General features: G+C 43.6%; 1 long non-coding RNA gene across 4 annotated transcripts in view; it reads left to right on the top strand.

Annotated features, from left to right (window-relative positions):
* Positions 1 to 12,657, top strand: part of LOC122453579 — a 136,010-nt gene that overhangs the window by 474 nt on the left and 122,879 nt on the right. The gene's annotated exons all lie outside the window — the stretch shown is intronic.

Genomic DNA, 12,657 nt, shown 5'->3' with positions numbered 1-12,657 from the left:
GCGCGGCGGCGGCGGCGGCTCGCAAGGCCTTCCCTCCCTCCTGCGCCGGGCACTTCCGGCCCGGGCCGGATCCGCCGCCGGGATTTGAATGTAGCCGGCGCCGTTTGCGCCGGGCACTGGCTCCAAGCCTGGCGGGCTCCACGTCCCCGGCCGAGCCGAGCCTGGTAGGGACGCCCCCGCTTCAGTGCAGCATAAAACTTTCCTAAAAAACTCACTGATCCCCGCCCCTAACAGCTTATCTAATTGACCTAGGGTCAGTGTGAAAGGCGACTGCTGTTTTCTGCGCACGGTTTTCTTAGGGCTGTACCAGGCTGGAAAGCCAAGATACAATTTGTACCGATCGCTCCCTGTGAGCTCAGAACTATATGACTCCATAAAACAAAAACAGAAGTATAGAGACTTCCCTGGCGGTCCGACAGTTAAGACTGCGCTTCCACTGCAGGGGGCGCGGGTTCCATCCCTGGTGGAGAACTAAGTTCCCGCAAGCCACTCAGCGCGGCCAAAAGGGAAAATCAGCAACAACAAAACGGGAGTATACAGTCTCTCAATACGGATAAAGACAACAGTCTGGTAGGCAAATGAAGTGCCATGGTGGAAGCGTTTTCCGTTGGAGGAGATGAGCCGGAACTATCAGGCTTAGGAAGGGAGGGGTCCACGCAGGGGCGGCTGAAGGATGCTTGAGAGGCCTATCAGAGCAGGAGGCCTCCAGAGACTGGACGTTGGTAAATAGAGCTATAGCTAAGCAAATGTCTTAAGAGATGAGGTGACTGCCTCATGGAGTTCAGAGAATGTAATCTTATTTATGTATTTAACACAAAAAACGTGGGTGGAATACAAACAGCTACAGCCAGAATTTCAGAAAGGAGATAAGACCAGCATAATCAGGTCTCAAAGTTGCCTTAGGCAAAGAGTTAAAAAACAAGTGAAAATGAGCATTGATATATTGGGGACTGTAGGGAGAGGAAATATTAGTGCAGAATTTCATGTTCTTCAAACATGAACAAAATCAGTTACTATTATTTGCTGTACTCATTGTGGGTGTGTGTTAACTTTACGGCATGTGACATAAACAGTACAAATTACATGTAATTTTTGCCCAGGCCTTTTAGCTGTGTCAACCTCTTATCACTCATGCACTTTCTTTAATCGACCATTATTATGCACTAATAAATGTAATAGGTTCAAGGAATTGAACTGCAATAAATCCTTCAGTAGATTTCCAATTGTGAGTTAAGAAATGAGTGGTACTTGGTGGCTCTCAGTACTTGACTGAATTGTTCCTCCAGGTATTATTATAGTCTTTCCCCTAGGCTTGCTTTCTTTGCAGTATTAGGATATGTCATTCTTTTTCTGGCAGTATTTGGTGAATTTATCCACTGATAAAATAACAGTAAATAGTAAAAGATGACACCACCCTTATGGCAGAAAGTGAAGAAGAACTCAAGAGCCTCTTGATGAAAGTCAAAGAGCAGAGTGAAAAAGTTGGCTTAAAGCTCAACATTCAGAAAACTAAGATCATGGCATCCGGTCCCATCACTTCATGGCAAATAGTTGGGGAAACAGTGGAAACAGTGACAGACTTTATTCTTTTTTGGGCTCCAAAATCACTGCAGATGGTGACTGCATCCATGAAATTAAAAGACACTCCTTGGAAGGAAAGTTATGATCAACCTAGACAGCATATTAAAAAGGAGAGACATTACTTTGCCAACAAAGATTGGTCTAGTCAAGGCTACGGTTTTTCCAGTAGTCACCTATGGATGTCAGAGTTGACCATAAAGAAGGCTGAGTGCTGAAGAATTGATGCTTTTGAACTGTGGTGTTGGAGAAGACTCTTGAGAGTCCCTTGGACTGCAAAGAGATCCAACCAGTCCATCCTAAAGCAGATCAGTCCTGAGTGTTCATTGGAAGGACTGATGTTGAAGCTGAAACTCCAATACTTTGGCCACCTGATGCTAAGAACTGACTCATTTGAAAAGATCCTGTTGTTGGAAAAGATTAAAGGCAGGAGGACAAGGGGATGACAGAGGATGAGATGGTTGGATGGCATCACTGACTTAATGGACTTGAGTTTGAGTAAACTCCGGGAGTTGGTGATGGACAAGGAGGCCTGATGTGCTGCAGTCCATAGGGTTGCAAAGAGTTGGACATGACTGAGTGACTGAGCTGAACTGAACTGAATATGGCTTGTAATTAACGCTAATAAAAATGTGATTGGGAATTCCCTGATAATCCAGGGGTTAGGACACCTTGCTCTCACTGTGGAGGGCCCAGGTTCCATCCTTGAGGGAGGGAACTATGATCCCACAAGTCTCGGGGCATACCCACCCCACAAAAAAGAAAAGTTTGGCAAAGTAAAAGATGACTATGATCATCATAGATTAAAGATTTATTATCAGTCCCCTACAGAACTTCCTTTCTTGATTTGATTTCCCCTAAAGAACTTCCTTTCTTGATTTGTTGGATACCTATTGGAAAATTAGATTATTAAAAGAGGTTTTAGTTTAATGCTGACATAAGTAACTTCTAAAAATATAGAAATAAGTAACAGCTTTATCACTAGTGTAGAGCATAGTGAGCTTCCAGTCATGTATCAAATTTACATTGCTTAAGGCATTAGCTGTCATGACCATCCAACTCCTTAGATGCCAAGAAACTTTATGATAACTGATTTTGCTGCTCATTGTCAGTTTTCTATAGGAAACCAGTCCGGTTCTCAGTGGATGTGGCTGATTCGAAACTCTTATTGCAGATAATAGGTTAACAGCACAGAACAGAAGAGCCATTCATTCTCTGAGCTTAATGCACACCGAGGAGGACCACATTTTGAATCTTCTTGATTCCGCCCTATGAGACTGTCTGAAAAGCTATCCGTGCACTCCAATTTGATGTTTTAGTGACTGTGGCATCTTATACCTCTTTTCTAAATTAAACACCACAGTTATTTCCATTTCATGGCATAACCGACTTACCAGTGTCTTTCATACTACCACCCTGTTTTGTACTATCATTTTCCAATTCTAACTGTCAAAACCTATAGAATTCATAAATCCAGTATTCTGTTTAGAGATAAAACAGAAGTAACGATGTGCTTATTAGGAAACAGTATCCTTCATGAATCCTAAGTGACATGCTCTCTGAGCTCCCCTGGACATTTTGCCTCATACCCTTACCCTACTAATGTGGTTCACCAGATGCTTCTCTTCTAATGAGCTGGCTTCTGCTAACCATATACCCTCCTATCTTAAATTTTTTTCAAGGGAACCACTCTGGTCTTACTTTTTACAAGCTAACACTTGTGATCAGACTCTTAACATTTAGTTTTTGGAATTTAGGTGGAAAGAAAAGAAAAACTCTTTTAGTAATTATCTTTCACTGTTGTTGATACTAGGCCTTTTATCTGGAGGAAAACACTAAAGCCTTTTCTTTCTTATCTCTGGCTTTTCATCTTGCATATAAATTCCTAGGTTTGTAGTACTTTTACATTATATAATATTCACTTTTTAAGGATCCAAAAACCTAAGAACTCTAGCATTATACCTACGACTCTTGTGTACTGATGCCCCCCCTCCCCCCAAAAGGGCAAGTTTGATGTACTTATCACTTAAAAATCACTCCAAGAAAACTGAGAATAGACCCCAGAACTCTGAGAACAGGATCTTTTATGTCTTTTAAGTCCTTCCTTGACATTTTTTATTTTCATGTCCTCAGCTATGATATGTCAAATATTTTGAGATGTCCCCTTGTTTCAAACACATTCATGTATTTAATGCTTTGGTTCTTTGCATACTCTGTCTACTGTAGAAGAAAGGATTTTTGTTGTTTAATCACCATGTGGAGAGTAAAAGTTGAGTTGCAGCAGTTTACTAGTTGGCATACTGTTACATTTTCTAGAAATTTAACTGAATATTAAATTTAACCAAGTTTGAAACATTTTGAGACTCTTAAGCCACCAATAATCCCTAGATTCTGGATCCATAATGCTCAGTGAGTGAGACAGCAATACCTCTACCTACACAATACATTGTCTTGGAAAAATCTTGGTTACCCTACTTGGAAATCCTCTATTCACAATGTAATGTGAGAAAACAACAAAAATGTTCTCTTCTACAAGATTATCCAAGGCCTCTAGAGCATCGCTCTAGGCACACCCTGAGAACTCTCATCCAAGGTCACTTACGGTTACTGGAAATATTTTTACTGTGCCAGGATCCAGGTGGTCGCTGCTGCCATGATCTAGTAGTCCCTGATGATCTCTCCCTTCAGCGTGGCCAGCTAAACTCTCTCTCCTCTGCTGGTGCCCCGACCTTGCGCCTTCTCAGCTTCCCAGGTAACCTGAGAAGTTGCGGTTGATTCTGGTCCTTGGAGATAGTCCCAGGGGAAGCCTGGAACGCTCCACTGTGCTCTCCAGCCAGGGTCACCAGCCTCTGCAGCAGCCCCCAATGGCCCTAGATGTGAAGCCGCTCCGTCTCCTCCTCTTTTATCTCTGCTCAGTCATCACAATGTCTCCAGGTCAGGGTCTTTGGTCCCCTCCCAGAGAGACACACCCTAATGCCTATCAGGGCAATTTCTGGTTAGAGGAGTTTATTTAAACATCTGCCTCTGCTACGCCCACTGGGTGGGTCTCAGACTCTAACCTTCTCCCTCAAAATTGGGGCATATCACTCCACTTTCTTCTGACCCTAATTCAAGAAATGGCAGCCCCATGGCTGTTTTCTCTGGACATAGTAAGGGGCCCTGCCTCCAGTGGGATCTCAAATGGGCTTCTGTTTCACTCAGACCAAGCACTCCTTCTACAAGGGGACGCATGTAGAGCTGGGCCCTGCTCCCAGACCAGCAATCTAGAAGTCCCACAGGGCCCATTGGGTGAGCTGCAGCGGTGTTCCTGGGGCTGCCCAGCGACCAATCAGACGCTAGTGAACCCAGGAATCTTGGAATCTCTGGGCCTCAGTGTTCCTTGACTTGCTTCTTCCTCCTGCCCTATATGCTCAGATGGATTGAGTTCTCCCGATCTGAATTACCTTCTGCTGCCTCCTTGCTTTAGAAACTACGCCCTGCTGTCTAGTTGTTGCCAAATCTGCATTCATGCCCCTTCACCACACTGAGTGGCCGCCCGCCTCCAGATGGTTCTCTCTGCTGTTCAGAGCCTTTTGCCGCCAGCGCGCTTGCCAGATTGGAAATCCTGGTATGGCCATTTCCAAAATCAGACACCAGAGTGCCATCCATATCTGGGGACACTGCGCCTGCACATCCCAGCACCCAGTCAAGCCCAGCCTTTGTGAAGGCACCTGCCAGACACCCTCCCTGCAAGCCTCCCTTGCCTTCCCTGAATTTCTAGCCTGGGTGATTTGGTGTTTTTGCCTTCCCCTCCCTGCCTGTCCATCCCTGCTGAAGTTTTAGCACCCTTGACCTTCTTTGTCTTAACTATGCCAGGCTGGAGAAGGGCCAACTTTAGGGCTATATAAATCCTGGATATAGAGGCCTCTTCCCAAACATGAAAAGATGTAGCCACATCTTACATGAAAAATACAATGTTTTGTTATGCAAAATGAAAGAGATTCATCTAATTTTCCTTTCGAAATATTTAATAATTTGATTTTGCAATTCTCTATTTTAGAGCCAAGACATTTTCTTTTCCAGCTCTCAAAACAATTTGATAAAACCTGGAAAAACTTATGGGTCCTGGGCACTGTGCCTGTTCAGTGAGCACTGTTCAGTGAGAACCTGAACCCTTAAAAGGATTAAAAAATGGCACTGGGTGGGGGGAGGCAAGCCCTTCCACACTTGACTGCATCTCAGGGCTTCTTCCCCCAGTCTCATCATCACTGAAATCTTTCTCTTCCCCAGTTTTTATTAACTGGGTTTCTCTGTTTGATCCCTGCCTTGGTCACTCATTTTTCACCCATGCTGCTCACGTGTGTTGTTGTTGTTTAGTCATGTCTGACTCTTTGCGACCCTATGGACTGTAGCCCACCAGGCACCTCTGTCCATGGGATTTCCCAGCAAGAATGCTGGAGTGGGCTGCTGTTTGCTTCTCCAGGGGATCTTCCTGACCCAGGGACTCAACCTGCCTCTCCTGCATTGGCAGGCGGATTCTTTCCTGCGGAGGCACCAGGGAAGCCCAGTTTGCAGTGTTAGCTGGCTGGTCTGGACTGCACAGCATCAGCATTCTGTAGATCCCCTTTCACAGCACTCCTTCCGCCACTGAAGGCCTTGGGGTCTTGTCTTGAAGCGCTCTCACCCCCTGAGACTGCAGCTTTCAACTTACGGCTTATGTTTGCTTGACCCTGTGGGTATGACAGTGAGGATGTCTTTGGATTGGACTTCGGTAAGTCTGCTCCATCCATCTCTCTGCCGTTCCCCCCCACCCCTCCCCGCTGTATGAGACAGGTCTACAGTTTGGATGCTTCAGTCTTACCCTGTCTGCTAGGGCTGACCAGCAAAGCCCACTTGTGTCCAAAGCAGAATAACTACCAGAAATCACACTTTGCATTTTTCTACTTAAGTGCCTGCTCACATTTCTCTGTGTTGTGTTTTGAGCACGTCCTTCCCTGAGTGAAGTGAAGTCACTCAGTCGTGTCCGACTCTTGGCAACCCCATGGACTGTAGCCTACCATACTTCTCTGTCCATGAGATTTTCCAGGCAAGAGTACTGAAGTGGACTGCCATTTCCTTCTCCAGAGGACCTTCCCGACCCAGGGATCAAACCTGGGTCTCCTGCATTGTAGGCAGACGCTTTACCATCTGAGCCGCCAGGGAAGTCCTTCCCTGAAGGATTCGCTAATTATGCCTGTGTGACACATGGCCTTACCGCTATACTTCTCTGCAGGTTTTCCTGATTATTCATTATTGCCGATTGAGCTTATATACAAGAAACCAAAATGTCCCCAGCAATTACCCCAGATTATCTCTCTTCTAAGTATTAACTGTTACTTAGCTGAAATAGCCATTAGAAGTTTGGCTTTTACTTTCCAGGATTTCTGGATTTTATTGTAGTAACTCTATCATTTCAATATATTTATTAAAATTGAATTATGAATATTCAGTGCATAGAGTGAACCAGTATTACTTCTTTAGTCTCCTTTTCTTAATATTTTTTCCCCAGAAAGAAAATTAGGCTAGCCTTTTAAAAATCGTGTTCTGCTACCGTCTACAATTTTGAGAGGAGAGGTGATGCATGTTTTTATTTTCATGTTGTCAAGAGCTCAGCAAGAATTTGCTTCTATTTTGAATGTGGAGCCTACTGTGTGCAAAACAGGTGTGAAAAAGCCCAGCTTCCTTTCTGAACACCTATTAAAGCTGTTTTCTTTCTTTTCTTTTCTATTTTTCTCAGTTGTTATCACTTAACCATAAAAAGTCTGGATATTTATACAAAATGTTATTGCGCTTCATTTGTCAAGTTGACTTTCTGAGTTTAATTTTTATTTTACTGATTTATTTGTTTGATCCAGGATAGGCTTAAGATATATTTTCCTTGACTTGAAGGAAAACATGATTTAGGTCCTGGAGCATTCACCTGATGCCGTGCACTCATTCGTGGCGTCCCCTCTTGGCATATGCTATGATTCTGAACCTGTTGGCCTTCCCATCCACCCAGTGCCCTTTCCCCTCTCTGCTCCACATCTTAAACAGCTCTTGCAGACCATTTCCCAGGCTCCTGTGTCAACTGGCTTCCTGCTGGAAATTCAATAGGAGACATTGTCAGGATCCTGGAAGGAAGGAGGAGTGGAGAAGCTGGTGTATTATTCCCCTCTTTTTCTGCCTTAGGCACCCTCCCCTGCAGCAACTGTGATATCTCCCAGGCTCCAACTCTGCTGGACAAGCCTACCACCGAATCAGCCCTGGCAACACTGTCTCCTCCCTCTGGCCTGTTTTAAAAGCGTAATGGCGTCTTGTGCTTGATAATCCCTGAATTCTTCTCAGTTTTTCCATCATTTGTGCCGTGGATATACAAAATCCTCTGTTGAAAGTAATGAGTGTGGTTTATTTTTTTCTGGTTAGACTCAGCACATTTGTCCATTTTATGTTTTTGTAAAGGTCTTATCTTGTTTATAGGGAAAGGAATGATGTTCACAGAGAAGGAGTTATTTTATTTTACCTTATTTTTTGCTGTACCTTGCGCCTTTCAGGATTTTTGTTCTCCCACTAGAGATTGAACCCATGCCCCCTGCAGTGGAAGTGTGCAGTCTTAACCACTAGACCACCAGGGAAGACTTGAGAGGTTGTTGTTAAGTGGCCAAGTCATGTTCGACTCTTTGCAACCCCATGAACTGCAGCACGCCAGGCTTCCCTGTTGTTCACCCTCTCTTGGAGTTGGCCCAAGTTCATGTCCATTGAATTGGTGATGCCATCCAACCATCTCATCCTCTTGTTGCCTCTTCTCCTTCTGCCTTCACTCTTCCCCAGCATCAGGCTCTAACTTAGGGATCTGTTTGTGTTCCTCCACTTGGCTTGGCTAATGTCATTGTTCTTTTAGCTCCTTACCTCCCACACTTGCTTTCCAGTACGTATTGTATTGGGCTGGTAATACCCAGCCCAAGCCCAGTCCTTCTCCCATTCTCCATCCTTAAAGCACATGACATCTGTCTTCTGGAGTCATATCCATATAGATGCACAACAGCCTGCTTTAAAATATTTTAAATCCCATTTAATATAGTGTTCTGAACAAGAGTGTGACAGCTGTAGGATAGCAGAAAGGGCACTGGATTATCCAGCCAGAAGCTGAACTTGTGTGACCTTAGCCTCTTTCTGCGCAACAGCATTCTGGGTAGTAAAACAGGGAAAAAAGATGACTTCTTCATCAGAGTTGTGAAGAGCAAATGAGATTATGGAAGGATTTTATGAATGATAAAATGTCAGAAGCTACTTAAAAGTGGTGAATAAGACTTTTTTTCCCTCAAAACAAATGTAATTTTGAAAGTTAGCACAAAGGTATTTCTCAGTTGGAATTTATACTGAGGTTTATTAGCATTACACAGCCTTCTTATAACACTGGATTTCTCAATCTTGGTTCTATTGACGTTTGGGACTGGATAATTCTTTGCTGTGGGAGGCTGCTCTGTGCATTGTACAACGTTTGGTGGAATTCCTGCCTCTAGCTGCTAGATGCCAGTAACACCTTCCTCCTCAGTTTTGCCAACCATAACATTTCTAAACATTGCCAAACTGCGCTGGGAGAAAAGGTGGAGCTGAAAGCATAAAACCTTAGGTTGAGAACCACTGATCTAACCCAATCTACTTGGAAAAGTAGGTTTTTCTACTCTTTTAAATTTTTATTTTAGGAAAAATTTAATTTTGCTATTCTTTTTATAAGGTAACCTCTTAATTTAGGCTGTTAAAAAAATATTTTGACTTTCAAAGAGATTTTGGAAAAGGACTTTAAAAATGCAGTTCAGTCATGGAACGTACCCTCTCTAACATTTTAGAGATCCATAAACCCTGTCACTGATCACTGTCATAGCAGTCATGTGTCTCTTACTAAGTATTTATGTTGGAGAGACTCATCTTCCTGCTGAATACTGTGGTTGGACTGCCTAACTAAGTGGACTTACTTCATACAGTTAATACCTTTTGTTATTTTTATTAGGTATTAAAAAACCACACGAATACCTTATTGACTATCATATGCTGATATCTTTTGATATCCTTTAAGGCAAGGGACCTCTAATATTAGTAGGAACCTATATTTCTGTTATAACTCAAATATTCTGGGTCTATACTTATATAGACTACCTTGAGTAGCAGCAAAGTTAGAATTTTATGACCATGACTGCTAGGTCATAATCAATAGAATTTTTCATATTATTGGTTCCTAATATGATATTCTTCTTCACCATTGGATTTCTAGGACATTGGAAACAAACTGTAGCTGTTTAAAATCCAGAAATTATTGGGAGTTCCCTGATAGTCCTGTGGTTAGGACTTGGTATTGTCACAGCCATGGCCCAGGGCTCAACCCCTGGTTGGGTAACGAAGATTCTATAAGCTTCCCAAGCTACCAGGTACAGCCAAAAAAGAAAAATCCAGAAATTATTATTTTAAAAATATTGATGTCAGGTGTCTGAAACTATCTCTCCTAGCTTATGTTGTCAAGTTCCTAAAGCCAGTTTCCCGTCTCAACTCTGACAGTTAGCTTTCTTACTAGCTTAAGAAAATGTTGATCAAAGCAGGTGGTAAAACAGGAGAAACAGGTTGTAGCAATAGGGCTATTTTTGCTGGGAAGATAGAAGAGATATATGATCCGTAACATATATTGCTAAGTTTTACGTTTCCAAGATTGGTAAAAAGGTTGCCGCATCAGGAGAATTAAGTTCATTTCTCATCTATGGTATTTTTTTTTTTTTCACATTCTGGTTAATCTTCTTTGGGAACCTATGGACCCTCTTCAAAAGACTTATCAACATGAATAATAATATCACTATAATTAATATTGTAATGGGGTGGAGTGGGCACACAGCTGTTATATATAATAACAGTGCCTGTTATTGAGAGACCCTTAGTGGGAGGTTAGAGGTCCTACTCTGCCAATAGTCAGCCTCCCAGTGCTGCTCCCAGCATACATTGCCGTGAAAGGACCTTCTTGCTAGGGTTCTCTGGGTCCTCTAGGCCCTAAGGCCTGGACCTGGCAAGTAAGCTAAGGGCCCAGGGTCAGGCTGAGGGCTGTGTCCCACAGAGCTCCTGATCCCTCCCCATGGCCTCCCACTGGCCAGGCCCAGGCCTCGAGGCAACAGCGAACCTCTCCTTCATCCTCACCTCTGCAGCCTAATGATGGCAGCAGTCTCCATGGGTCCCAGTCCACGGAGGCCTCAGCAACTGGAATGTATCGACAATGCTATTAAGGTGGCGCTAGTGGCAAAGCACCGGCCAGTGCAGGAGACGTGAGGAGACGCAGGTTCGATCCCTGGGTTGGGAAGATCCCCTGGAGGAGGGCATGGCAACCCACTCCAGTATTCTTGCCTGGAGAAACCCATGGTCAGAGAAGCCTGGCGGGCTACAGAGTGAAATAGAACTGAAGTGACTTTGCACACACGCACTCCATTAAGGTAACAGCTTCAGGTAGCTTCAATCTCTCTGTTCAAGTTTCAAAAATTCGTACAGTGTAGATCCATTGTCTACCCCTGGGAGGTGGCCAGAGGTCAGGGTTAAGCTGCAAGGATGCCACACATCATTACTTCAGGTCCCCCCCTGTGGTTGGGGCTATTCTCAAACAGGGACAGTTGTGAACTGGAAATGAACATGAATGGCATTTGCTGCAACATGCATTCCTATTGATCCTGTACACATAGTCCTCTCCAGTTTAAATGAAAAACCTGAGTCCTGGATGCCTGGTTCGCTCAGTGATGACACCTGGGCAGGGTCTGGTACTGAAAGCACCTCCAGCTGAGATCTGCCTCCTTGTAGCCAGGATTTGGACCTCAAAGGGTGAAGTTGAGCCTTGGGACCTTGCACTCTCTTGTCAGACCAAGTAATAATATTTTGTTTGGTGGAGGTTTATAGGAACATCATTCATTACCTGGCCATGACCTGACCTCAAGGGCAAAGGGTCTGACATCAAGAAGTGTGCAACAACTAGCCATGCCCCTCCCTCACCTTTCCTATAAAAAGGGCTTTGCTAAGTGCTTTTGGGGAGTTTGGGGTTTTTAAGGCATGAGCTTTCCAGCTGGCTTCCCAGGTGGCATAGTGGTAAAGAATCCGCCTGCTAATGCAGGAGACACAAGGGATCCCTGGGTCTGGAAGATTCCTTGGAGAAAGAAATGGCAACCCACTCCACTATTCTTGCCTGGAAAATCCCATGGACAGAGGAACCTGGTGGGTTATAGTCAATGGGGTTGCAGAGAGTCGGCTAAGCAACAGCAAGGCACGAGCCACCAGTCTCCTTGCTATGGCCCTGCAATAAACCTTTCTCTGATCCAAAGTCAGACGTTTTGGTATTGCTTGGCCTCACTGTACATTGGGCATACAGACTTGCATTTGCTAAAAATATTATATATTGCTCTTACAGATTTTTTTCATAAAGTATTCTAATAAGAACTGTCTTATAATTGAGGTAGGTAGTAGGAGTTTATGATCTAGAAAGTGCCATTAAGCTGGGCCAGAAAGTTTGGGTCCTCTTCATACTATTGAATTTGAATGACTTTGGACCACGTCTGCCTCTACATTCACTGTCATTGCCCCAGTTTATCACATATTACTTCTGGCTTACAGCTTCACATATTCTATCTACCCTGTGTACACATTTGGATCTGCAAACTCTGTCAGAACAAAACTTTGGCTAGCATACCATACTATAAATCAATATATTCCCCAGTGGAAGTCTCTTCTTTCCGAAGAAGGAATCATTTGAAGTATCATTGTTTGCCTCATCCATTTTTTGAGATCTGAGAAGAAAAACTATAAATATATATAGAAATGGCCTTGCCAGATTTCCCATTCTCATGATAAATATTGGAGGAAAAATGTTGATGATGGATTATTTCAGATTCTTCCTTGCTACTTCTGCTTAAGAGAAGCTGTATGGCCAAGATGGAATTGTAGGGACTAGATTTACCCTCCCACTTGTAACAACCAAAACAAAACACACACACAAAAATGAAAACAAAACCAAAGCAGACGAAATACATGAAACAGTGGTTTTCAAGACACTGGCTATCAGGCAAT

This window comes from Cervus canadensis, chromosome 15 (assembly GCF_019320065.1).
Source record: "Cervus canadensis isolate Bull #8, Minnesota chromosome 15, ASM1932006v1, whole genome shotgun sequence".
Lineage (NCBI taxonomy): Eukaryota > Metazoa > Chordata > Mammalia > Artiodactyla > Cervidae > Cervus > Cervus canadensis.
This window is presented reverse-complemented; position numbering and strand designations above follow the sequence as displayed.